Source organism: Argentina silus, assembly GCF_951799395.1.
Source record: "Argentina silus genome assembly, chromosome: 10".
In the NCBI taxonomy this organism is placed as follows: domain Eukaryota; kingdom Metazoa; phylum Chordata; class Actinopteri; order Argentiniformes; family Argentinidae; genus Argentina; species Argentina silus.
The window spans coordinates 15,650,039-15,662,557 of NC_139664.1; positions in this window are offsets into that span (position 1 = coordinate 15,650,039).

Consider the following 12,519-nt stretch of genomic DNA (forward strand, 5'->3'; position numbering starts at 1 on the left):
GGACCACTGTGTGCTCGCTTCTGCAACATCACCAAAGCGTAACAAACCACTGTGTCCACCTGACCTTCTCTAGTCTCTGATCTGAGGTGGCAGAACCCATCGCTGACGCACGACTGCCCCTTAAGAGGCGTTCAAACCATGGCTCATTGTGAGAGAAAAAACACTAACAACCCCTCTAAATCACAGGATAAGAACAATGTGATACTGAAGTGGATAAGTAGTTGTGTATCTGTGTGAACAGCCCAATATCTAGTGCTCTACTGTAGTGCTCCATGTTTGGAAAGTGGGGGAGCAGGACGCTCACTTTGGAAATGTTCAAAGCTTGAGCCCAACTCAAACTTGCTGACACTGGGACCCAGAGAGGCTGTGTCGAGTGTGACTCTTTTTGCAGACTTTGTGTTTTTCCTCTACTCTGAACGGCTTTATCTTGGCATGCATGCCAAGAGCACTGAACAGGACGTGCCTAAAATCTACAGCAAAGTATGCACAAAGGGGTTCTGAATAAATCATTCAGAAGAAAACGACAAGCACGAAAACGATCAAATATTTCCCAGTCTGGAATGCATTAAAAGTCACCCAGTTTAGCATGGGATCTCATCTGATGGTGGGCCAGACTTGGCTTGCCACTGATGTTGCTGCACAGGTAATCCCCTCCGGAGTAGAGCGGTGGTGAAATGACTTCTTCTGCTTCCCTGTTCCTTCCACCTACGACCATTATGGATTATCAGTGTCACCCAGGGAGATTTGCGGGATGTGCTGCAAACGTGTTATGGGTTGGAAAGAGACGGTAACAAAGAGACAAGGATTCAGCAGCACCCCCAGATGAAGAAGAAGGAGTGCTGGAGGGAAGTCTTATGGTTTATAGGGAGGGAAGCGCCTGGGCCGGCCCAGCCCTTTTTACATTTCTCTCTAGAATACAGTATCTACTATGTGTCGAAATCCAGAGAGGAGCCGCTAACACAAAACATCTGTTTCTGGGTTTGACATAACTGAAGGGACAGAATGTTTCCAGACCTTTCCGAGGCAAACTGAGAGCATGGGTGGGGCCAAATTAAAAGCCAAAAGAATTTGGATTATTTTGCATGGCCTGTGTTCCTTGGCTCTGTCGGTTAGCATGTTGAAATCTTGAACTTTTGACTACAATAGGAGCTGGGTATTATGAAGCCCTGGCATACCAGAACTAGATGATAAAAGTATGACACATCTGTACCACTTTACATTAAGTTGCCCCTATACCTGTGTAGTAACACTGTTATTCCTACAGTATGTAATAACATTGTATTAACATGTCCTCCTTATTCTACTTGTGTAATATCACAAGCTGTATAATACATATGCATAAATGAATTACTAATATAGCAAGTTAATACAATGTTGTCACAAGAGAAAAGAGCCATTATTTTGAACAAAGAAACAAGGCTTCATTCTCTAAGTTGTGTTTGCTACTTATTCCTTGATAATCATAAGGTAGCCTACAGACTTCAGACCTCTCCAAACCTCTCAGCCACCTAACACTTCCCAAACATACCCAATTGTACAGTACAATCATTTAATAAAACATGTTTTTTTCCTTTCTCTAGCACTGTGACTGCCTGTGGCACTTATTCTTATGGAAGGTTTTGCTTATGATGACTGTGATGTACAGTTGATTCACTTACTTTAGACAAATTAAGTTATTGTAAGTCGGTCTGGATAACAGCGTCTGCTAAATGACTAAAAATGTATGTAAAAAATGATGTAAGCCTAGCCTAATATTCTCAGTACATTACTTAGAGACGGCAAAGCTAGTATTGTGTTGCCTGCACACCTGCTGACAGGCACACCTACCACCACAATAACCCCTTTGTGTTGTTTGCATTAAGTGACATTTGTGTTGTGAGGTACAGTATGCATCCTCTGAAAAGACATGAGCATGAAAATGAATCACGATCATGTATTTGATTACATGGATAGATAATGCCCCTTCAACTGAACAATAGACAAGGCATGGAAGGTGCTAATCAAAAACAACAGACTCTTTCAAGGATATCAAATTCAATTCTATTTCCTGATACTGTAGCTCTGATAGTCATTGCTCTGCTGGGAGGAACAGACTTCAGTGAATGTCTTTAAAAAAATAAATAAAATAATAATAATAATAATAATAATAATAATAATTAGACCAAAAAAAAGAAAATTCCCAGCTTTACCTCACTTTATATATGAAACAAACTGCGCCTGAGAGAGAGAGAGAGAGAGAGAGAGCGGAAGAGCTTTCCGAGTCAGCTCTAGTGAGGATGATAGCCAGCCATAACCCTTACGCAACACCTACATCCAACATCCCCGGTCTAGCCCAGGAGCCATGAGCTGAGCTCGGCCATTTATCTGACAGCCACAGTGTGTTGTGACCTGCGGTGTGGCAATGAACACCACGGTCTGCAGGAGGCCAACACTGCCCTGTGAGCTGCTAAGCAGAGTCACACACTCATTACAGTCCATTCCCACCCTCGGCCAACACTGACAGGTACGCCACACTGAGCTGTCACACACCACCTCAACCACACCTCAAGGTCAGGCCGCTGAGGCGGGCAGCGGCAGCAGCATCAGGCTAGGGCTCTCTAGTCTGGACTGTCTGGGCTAACAATGTGACAGTTGGCTATAGGAGAGGAGAGCGCGTTAGCATTATCTGTGGTTCGTCAATGTCTTCGCATCTGAATTAGCGCTGTATTGTGTTCATGTTAGGATAGAATGGTAAGATCATGCAGATCTTTCTCAAGAAGACAACTCCTGACCTGAACCAATAAGTTGGCATCCCATTAGTCATGGAAATCAATTAGTTGTTCGTCATCCGTAGCGCTGACTTTAAAACTGTGCCAAAATTAACAATATGATGGAACAACAACATCAGCATGATTCCATAGTCACAAACATTTCTGTTTCAATCCTTTTTTATACAGAGTACCAAACCAGCACAACTAATGATGAACAATTACGTGAGTCATGGTGGGGTGCCAACTCCACAGAGCAACAGAAGAAGATCGGGTCATCACTTACTCATCATAAAAGCACTCTATCCAATAAATAGGATGTGACTGCAGTGTATAGACTGAACAGCTCTCAGACTGCCTTGAATACATTCTCTCAAGGTGACAAGGGAGACAGTAGACCTTTCACCTGAGACTTAAGTGAAGGGTTTCACAGTAGCACCCCCCCCCCAACCACCGACCCCAGAGCTGTTTGCTCATTTCTGCCTGGTTGCGTCTCCCATGGCGATAGCGGAGTGTCAGACTGGCTGCTGAAGCTCACCTTCCACCCAATCAATGACCAGCCTCTCACTATTCCATTCACACTGTCTAGACGGGGAGACCTTTGCTGCTTGTCTGCAGCACTGCGCCGGCGCTGGGTGCAGAGGTCACTCGGCGTGCTCTCAGCCCATGCAGACAGGCAGACAGGACTCCTACGCCCTCCTGGAATCATAATCCCACCAGGGGAAAAGAACCAGCAGCTCATTACAGTTCTTATAACACAACAATACTTTCGAAAAAGTGGTGTTAACACCTGCTAGGGAAAATAAAATTGATTGATTGATATCAGTGGTTGGTATGTATGAGAGGAAGAGACATTGCTGCATTGCAGTAGAGGACTGCAGACAACTTCGTAGAGTGAAATGACTACTTTCTGTGTCTATTTACTGAAATGTCACAAATACACCTGCATTAGTATGAAAAATATGAAAACATGGGAGAGAAGAGCTTCGGCACATCAATCATCAAGCATGCTGGTTCATAACCACATTGAGAGACATTGGGAATGTGTACTCCATCTTCTCTAGATGATATGCTGCATTGCTCAATGTGGAGAGAGGGCGAGAGTGGGGGACACTGCACCCAGCTAGGACTGACTGCTGCAGAGTGGCGCAGTGCCACGCTCTCCCTCCCCAGTGTCGGGAAATAACCGGCACAGGGCAGGGATCAGCCACAGCACATTTCACACATGAGAAGTGGTGCATGGCGGGGGAGGACAGGGCGACTGTGGGGGCTCTTCCACCTGCCATGACCCAGCATCACCCCCTGAGGGAGACGGGGACGGGGGGGGTCTTGGTGGTGATGATGGGTGAGTACCCGCAGAACGAAGGAGCAGGACCACTCACTCCCCCAGGGTCCTCTCCAGTCTCCTGTCTCCACACCACCAAGCCTCCTGACCTCCTCTGAGACTAGCCCAGCGCTAGACTACATATTCCCAGAGACTCAGTGCTCTTCATCACAGACAAATCAAATGGATCAGTTCTGCTACAAGCCTAAAAAAGGACCTCTGTGTGCAACGTGGATCGATTCGGTTTCCCTTTCTGGTGGAAAGACAAAGCCTCCTTCCAGCTGCCTAAAAACAGGCTGAGAGAGAGAGCCTGTGAGCGATTTGCTGGGGTCGTTTTCCATATCAATGAAGGACTAGACTGAGCTGCTGAGCATATCTGCATAGTTTAACTGAGGATAGAGAGTGAACTTAAGCACTGCTGTAGGGGCTGGAGGTATGCCACCCTACTCAGACACATTGATGGGGACCATTTTTCATCTTAGTACATAGTCCCAGGAAAAGAAAGTACACACCTACATCTGTGGTTAAGAATGCCACCCTAGCAACCAATATGGAAAAAGATTTATAAAAACTCTCTAAGATTCTTATGGCTAACATTGTACATTTGTATGTGTTGGGCTTTATATGTGAATACTCAACTTGTATAGGTGTCCCTTGCACGACTTATGCTTCATACATTCTGACACACCTGAAAGGACGGTCAGTCCTTGGGTCCATAGCTCTGTCTATGAACGGGAGAGTGGCGAACAGTCTCATTCACCTGTGCCTGTCTTACCTGATCATAACCCAAAATACAAGGTTGTGTCACCTCATAGTCTGTAAAAGTAGAGCTTGAAAATATATTTATAACTGTGATTTAAACACCAGGAACTGTTCATCCTTGCATTTTCTGTCTCTAAATATGAGTGTTTACTTTTCTCCAGCCTGGACTTTATAACATAACAAGTGGTGTGCCACCATTTAGCTGAAAAAAAAACAATGGATTTGCACAAACGAATTTGGATTGCAGCTTTAAAGGACTTCGTGTTTGTGTTGTGTTTTCAGATCAGGGTTGGGATTAATTCAGAATTTGGAATAAGCTACTCTAAGTTCTCTTGTTCAGACCCTACAGGTACGTACTTGTTGCATGGGTTGTTATCTGTTATCTGAGACAGTCAGACATAGACACAGACAGACAGACAGACAGACACCTAAGTGACTCCTGTCGTTGTTGTTGTTGAAGTGTGTGTGTGTATATGTGTGTGTGTGTGTGTGTGTGTGTGTGTGTGTAAACAATGTTGAATTTCATATCCAATCTACTATATCAATATTATCTTCCAGAAATGTACATCTACAAATACATACAGTGTATGTCAGACATCACTAGAATCTACCATGAATTTTGTATGCCATGTGCATTACTTGTAAGTTCCATATACAACAAATACTTTTCCTATAGACCTTTTAATCTTTTTCCTATGGGAAGTCCTGAAAGATTTCCATATTCTTAAGTCAGCACGTTACAAAATCTAAAAGGCTGTGTGAAGTCCACACCTTTGAAGAGACCCCTAGAGATCTACATGGATGTTTGCCCAGGTTTGAACTGGTCAGGCTATTGGCTCTCGAACTTGTGAGGTGATTCATAATACAACAAAATGGAAGGCCCCTGTAAAGTCAATGCAATTTTATTACAAAAAAGAAGCAATATGGAGAACAAATGTTGGATTTGACCAGGACCTCTGGTGAAACCAACTGGCCACCAATAACACTCTTATTCTAAGACTTCAACATACACCAGACCATCCATAAGCCCAACATCGGCATAGCCTAGCTTTATAGAAGATGCCACCAGGCAGGGGCCAGCGTCTTGGGCCCTGCCAGCACAGAGGATTAGAGCACACTTCAAGGCCGAATGAGCCACCATCTGTCCCTCCACTGAGGAACCCATCCAGGAGAGCCGTCCCTGGGAGCATGTTGCAGCCATATGCCGCAGCTTGCTGGCCCCGTCTGTGAGGATCAGCCCTGAGGTACAGCAGGCCCAAAGAGCTCCAGATCCAATCCCCCGCACGACAGAGAGACACATGGGCGACCTTTCTGGTAGACCCACCTCCTGATGTAACTGTATGTGATCTCAGCCCGGGCGGGTCTGCCTGGGTATGCCTGGCCCCTGGCCTATAGTACCACTCCTTCCCTGGCTCTGCTGCCTGTGTGCTGGGGAGTGCCAGCCCCTCACCTCCTGACATTTTACTGCCAGTGTCTCTTTAACAGGCCTGGGCAGCTGACCTCACAGGCAGGCAGGCTGGTCTTCTGATCTACCCACGTCAGACAGCCTTGTGTGAGGCAGGAAGCTTTCCACCTACGTCTGCCCAGCAGTCCTCCTACTGACGTCCACAGGGGCACACTATCATGCCTGAACCACTCTCTTCTCTTTCCCCCCCTCTCTCTCTCTTTCCCTCTCTCTTTCTTTCCCTCTCCCCCCCCCCCCTCTTTCCCTCTCTCCCCCCCCCCCCCTCTTTCCCTCTCTCTCCCTATCATGCCAAGAGACACACAAGGCTCAAGATTAACATCCACATCAGAAACACTTTATTTATTACACAGCACACAACTCTCAGTGGTACACAACACAACGTGTCTCCATGGGGAAGGCGTGGGTAAACAGAGTTTTACATATTGCGCACACTTCAGGATTAACAGTTGACAGTCAGACGCAATTCAGGGGGCACGCCAGCGTGATTTATGGAGACCGTCAGAGGGATATTTTGAGTACGCACAGACGACAGATTGGGGGTTTTATAGTACACAGATCGCTGAAGTGCATGTAACCCCGCTAAGCTCCTTTCAGCTTTCTGACAGATTTATCGTATTTCCACCACCGTGCTCCACTTGCCACCAGAGAGAACTGTCACAGTTGGCCAAGTGCCATCCTCATAACAGTCGGCAGACGAAGACACCATGGAACACACACACACACACAGCCATGAACGGATGACATCACAGACAGGAGATAAGCCCTTCGCTAAGGCGTAGAAAGTTCACTCCATGTTGGAACTTTGTGTCATAACTTTGTGTCATAACTTTGTGTCATAACTTTGTGTCATTCGGAGCACACCTACTGCATTGCAAGCTGTCAGGCTGTGTCAGGAGCAGCTTAGCCTATTGGTAACAAAGATAAACTGTGTATTCAAAGAAGTTAGCAGAGAATGTGCTCAACAATATGGACTATAAACAAATGTGAGGTGAAATGTCAAGACCTCATCAAACATGCAGACAGAAACAGGCCTACGCAACATAGGCCTGCTGGTACTACGAGGCCAGCTAAAGAAATACAATAGTGCATATTAGGGACGCACTGATAAAAAAAGAAAAAGAAAAAAAAGAAAGAAAGAAAAGAAAGAAAGAAAAATTGTGGGCCGACACCAACTACCAACTATTCATAACACAATCGGCCAACACAGACATCGATTATTTGTTATTTATTTACCTATTTGTACTCTGGAATAAAAATAAAATAAATACTTTGCTTTGCTTGATGATGTTTTTCAATGAACACAAATTCAATTGTACAACTACAAAGTGATGGAAAAACTTGGATTTCTATAAAAAAAAATAACGATCAAAAATCACCACAATGATGTAGCATATCATGTGTACACCTTCAAGGGCCCAGGGAATTATGGGGTGCGCACGGTGAAGGAAATAGCTTCTTTTTGGGGGGTATAAGAATGGTAAGGAAACAAATAAAGACCACTTTGTCTTCTACCCAGATACAAACATTACAATTACCATTATACTTTATTATTATCACTAAGAACATATTCCTCATCAAATGAACGTGCCAGGTTAGAATCAATAATCGGTCTGAATAATCTGACATTTTAAAGCAATCGGCAGATCATCAATTGTGCATATCTAATGCATATAAATACAATTTAACATTCAGGCTCTTAACTGAACAATAAATCAACATCTCTCATCCAAACTAAAGCCCAAGAATGACATTGTTGATTGTCATTATGATGACATCAGAGCGCAGCAGCAAGTTCTGGCTATAAACAGACAGACCCAGTTTCTCTGATACAGAAGAAAGGAAGAGGACATGAAGAGACTACTAGAGAGAGCACAAGAGAGGGAGTGAGTTAGTGTGCTCTGTATTCATGGAGACTCCCTCCAATTAAGACTGGGATTCTGTGCCAGGGTTACTTCCTTGAAGGCTTTCCAGTCACTCTCAGGCCACCCCCCCCTCCTCCTCCCCCTCCCCCTCCAACCCTTCAAAGGGTCTTCTTCTGCGGTGCTGCAGCTACAGCCCAGGAAGACCAGACAAATCACAAAGGGACCAAAAAAAACCAAGAAGAAAAAAAAACACCACCAAAGCCGAACATTATTTGCCCTTGACTGGCAGGAGACAAATTCAAATGATTTGCGGTCAATAAAAAAGTACAGTCAAGGAAGCGTGCATCCTACTGAAGAGTGACCATCAAACCAACCCATTTGTCATAGAATGTCACATAAAGTTGACACGCAGGTGACTGATGGCATAGGATGTTGTCTGAGACATGGGACTAACTCTAAATATCTGAGGGATTGTGCACATGAGCAGACCTATGACATTCTCTAACACTTGTCCCCTATACCTGTGTAATAACACGGTAATTAGCAGACTCTAGTAACAACATTGTATTGACATGCTGAATACACAGTAGGCATATAGCTCTGATTGTGTAGGCTGTGGCCTAACCCAACATACAAAACAACAGAGAGACTTTAAAAGGCTGCTTAAACAAAGCGGAAACATAAAGGAGGGATTTAATCATTTTATGTGCTCTAAACCTGAGGTTATCTCAGACTTGCACGGTGCTAATGGGAGCACAAGCCCCAGGTTATTTAAAGCACAGCACACTCTCCTCAGGCGGTAGCTAGACATAAACACACGCACGCACGCACGCACGCACACACACACTCACACACACACACACACGCACACACACGTTGACTACAGGAGCTCCCGGGCCGCCACAGCCCTGTTTGATCAGCATACGGGAGCCCTGTGCTTTGCCTCTCTAAGCTTTGAGACGCATGTTGTTAACAGCTTCTGCAGACAGTCTATTACAGTACATTACCACACAAAGCAAATGCTCCAAATGGCATTCCTCATAATGCTCAGTCAGACGCAGAAAATGCCAGCACTCCTCATCAAATGATTTTTCAGGCAAAAATGTCACTCATGTTATTATTCCTTTCATTGTGCTGCATTAGATCACAATGTATGTGGTACCACTACAAGTAGCATAACATAAAAGGGTCCAAGGACAAACAAACTGTTTAGAAAGTGCATCTGCGAAATGGCAATCCAAATGCACTCTAAACTATAATTTGTCTGCAGTGCACTCAGACATGGGCTCGGCCTATTATTCAGTCAAAATGAACCCTTTAAAAGATAAAACATAGACCAGCGCTTCTCTTTACTGCCTCTCTTGTGGTTGCCTTTCAATATGTGGAGCAGCAGCCTGATCCTAGACACTGTTCTTAATTTAGGTGAAGGGGCAGCCTGCCTAATGTCACCACAGAACGAGGACACACAGGCGCACGTTGGCACTCGCCTCCATGGGCGACCTCACACCACGGCACAATACTGTCACATGTTAGCATGTCACATGCGCATTCACCGCGCTAAGACAAGGTCCCGTATTATCAACGACTGGCTTGAGTTCAGGCTCCCTGGCCCAGAGCTCTCCTCCCCTCACAGAGACACAGCTTCTTGACCCAGGAGGTGTGACAGTGCTAATTGGCAGAGGGCAAGACGCATGCCAGCCTGTCTCTCTGTTTGTCTGACGACTGCACAGGAGCCATCACACCTGGCCCGGGGGGAATGTCACCCTACCTAGGGAGAAGGGACCTAGGATATGAGTGACTGATTCAATAAGCACTGCAATAGTGGGACAAACTTCCTCCTATCATGAGACAAGGCACTTCAGCCCTGAGCACAAGGATAAGATGGAGGTGGTCTTGATTCTTGTCACCACAAGTTTAGGACGAATGTGGCATGGAAGAGATTCCTACATTCCACATTTTGAACAGTACCTACTAGATAAGACAAGGTGACATGTCGAGTTTTCATCATCTCAAGCACTATCAGTCAGGCTCAACTCTTGAACTAGGCTAACTTCCCATCTGTGAACACTTCACTTCTGCAAGCATTTTAAGTCAAGAGAATCCGTTTGAACCCACATGCAAGTTACATGTTCACCCCACAGACAACTGGCCTCAGTTCTAAAGGACTACATTGATTGCTTGAATTGATCTGGGACCAACAAAAAGGTGTTGTGAGTCACCACTACAGCCACTCAGCCCAGGCATTCACATGGAGCATCACGTCCATGCCCCTCCACTTAAACACCTCACCCACCCTGAGAGACAGTGGGAGGAAAGGCATGAAAACATCCTCTCAGAAATAACCAATGGGTGGCTAGTGATTGGCTGTGGCTGCTGCCACGGCTGGGAATTTCGTGACAACATTCCAAGCCGCTTCAGGAGAGATGACACTTTTGGATTTCTGTACGGAGGGTGTCAGAAGAACGGTGGGGGTTTCGAGTGTGCGAGCAGAAAAAACAATGCTTGCGTGCTTTCGCAAGGCTCTGTCCTCCTCTCTGAGTTATTCCAGCCTCATTCAAATGTTCAGTACAAGCAGAGTCAGGGTACAGCAGGGGAGAGATGGAGGATGATGTAACAGCCCCCAGCCAGCCAAGCAAAAGAGACAGACTTTTCATACACTGGGTTTCTCTCTACCAGAGAACAGAACAGAACTCCACTCAGTCACACAGTCACATAATAATGAATGTGCAGCCATTTTAATGTGTATGACAATGGAAAGGAAACATAGCTACTGTACCATAAAGATTAGTGTACTTTACTTAGATGGAATGATATGCAGGGATGCATATGACAGATGGCACAGTCTAATTTTCCTCTGACCCAGCAAATAAAAAAAACACAACTAAGGCTTAAGCAGTGATCCAAAAGAAACCTGATAAAGATAGAAGCCCCACAGCGTACTGACACTAACCAAACACAATCTGGCTTTGGATAACCTTACGACTACAGTAGGTGACTTATGCCTGCAACAACAAAAATCAGTCATGTCTGCGCCCTTCATGTAGGCCATCGCCTTAGCTAGAAACAAACAGAGAGCAAGATAAGTTTTGGTCATGAAAGCCAAAGGATAGATACTAAGTCCCTCTGCCGAGTCCCCACTGAGTGGCTCACAGGCCTGCCTTGGGTGTCCGATGCATTAAATATGAGCAGTCGGGGTAGGGGAGCAGACTGAAGACACTAGTGCTCACATACCACAATTGTCAGAGAGGAGACTTCATTATGAATGCGTGGGTCTCTTAAATGAACCAATGAGTAATCATTTGTCTTAAACTGTTGAATCTAAAGTGCAAACAATTACAATACAACAAATAATATATGGCTGAGGGATAATGTGTGTGTGTGTGTGTGTGTGTGTGTGTGTGTGTGTGTGTATGTGTGTGTGTGTGTGTGTGTGTGTGTGTAAGGACTGATATTCTAGCGAAGTTTTACATTTATGCCAACTGATATAGTTAGAGAGATGGATGGATGGCTAGATGGACAGGCACAGACAGGCAGGTAGAGAGACAGAGACAGTCAGACATAGACACAGACAGGCAGACAGACACCTAAGTGACTCCTCTCGTTGTTGTTGTTGGAGTGTGTGCGTGCGTGCGTGTCTGTCTGTCTGTCTGTCTGTCTGTCTGTCTGTCTGTCTGTCTGTCTGTCTGTCTGTCTGTCTGTCTGTCTGTCTGTCTGTCTGTCTGTCTGAGCTACAAATCTTTAGATATTTAGGACTGACAGTGACTGACCCAAGGGATGTGGATATGTGAAATTGAACTTATGCTGACTGCGAAATTGCCGCATATACTGTACACTATAACTGGCAAGCAAGCAAAGCAAAGCAAAGCAAGCTTAGCACCAGCATCGCTATGCAAGCAGAGGCTTAGCTACTAAGTATGCAGACAACGTTGATTTAAAACTTGATTCACGACAGCAGCTACCTAATATAATATTTAGCTAACTAGATAAAATTGCTTTATTCTGGTAGCTATAATCTAGTTTATAACGACGTGACGAACGACACAATCGTTACATACAGCAAATAGCTCGCCACATAACTTGTCTCTGAACCAGCAAACTGGCACAGACAGCTATGAGCTAGTAGCTGACTGGAAAGCTATATAGCTACTGTAGCTAGCTTCAAGCTACAACAAGCTGGCAATTATGGCCCGCTAAAAATACATTTCTGCAATGAATTCAGTTTTCTTTTATCCAGACAGTGTGCTCAACACATTAGTTCGCTAACGTTACTATAATAAACAAACAAACATGTTTTTATTGTAGCTATGCAATTGTCGGTCACTAGCGGACCAACTCAGATAAGGGTACAAGATTCTTGGC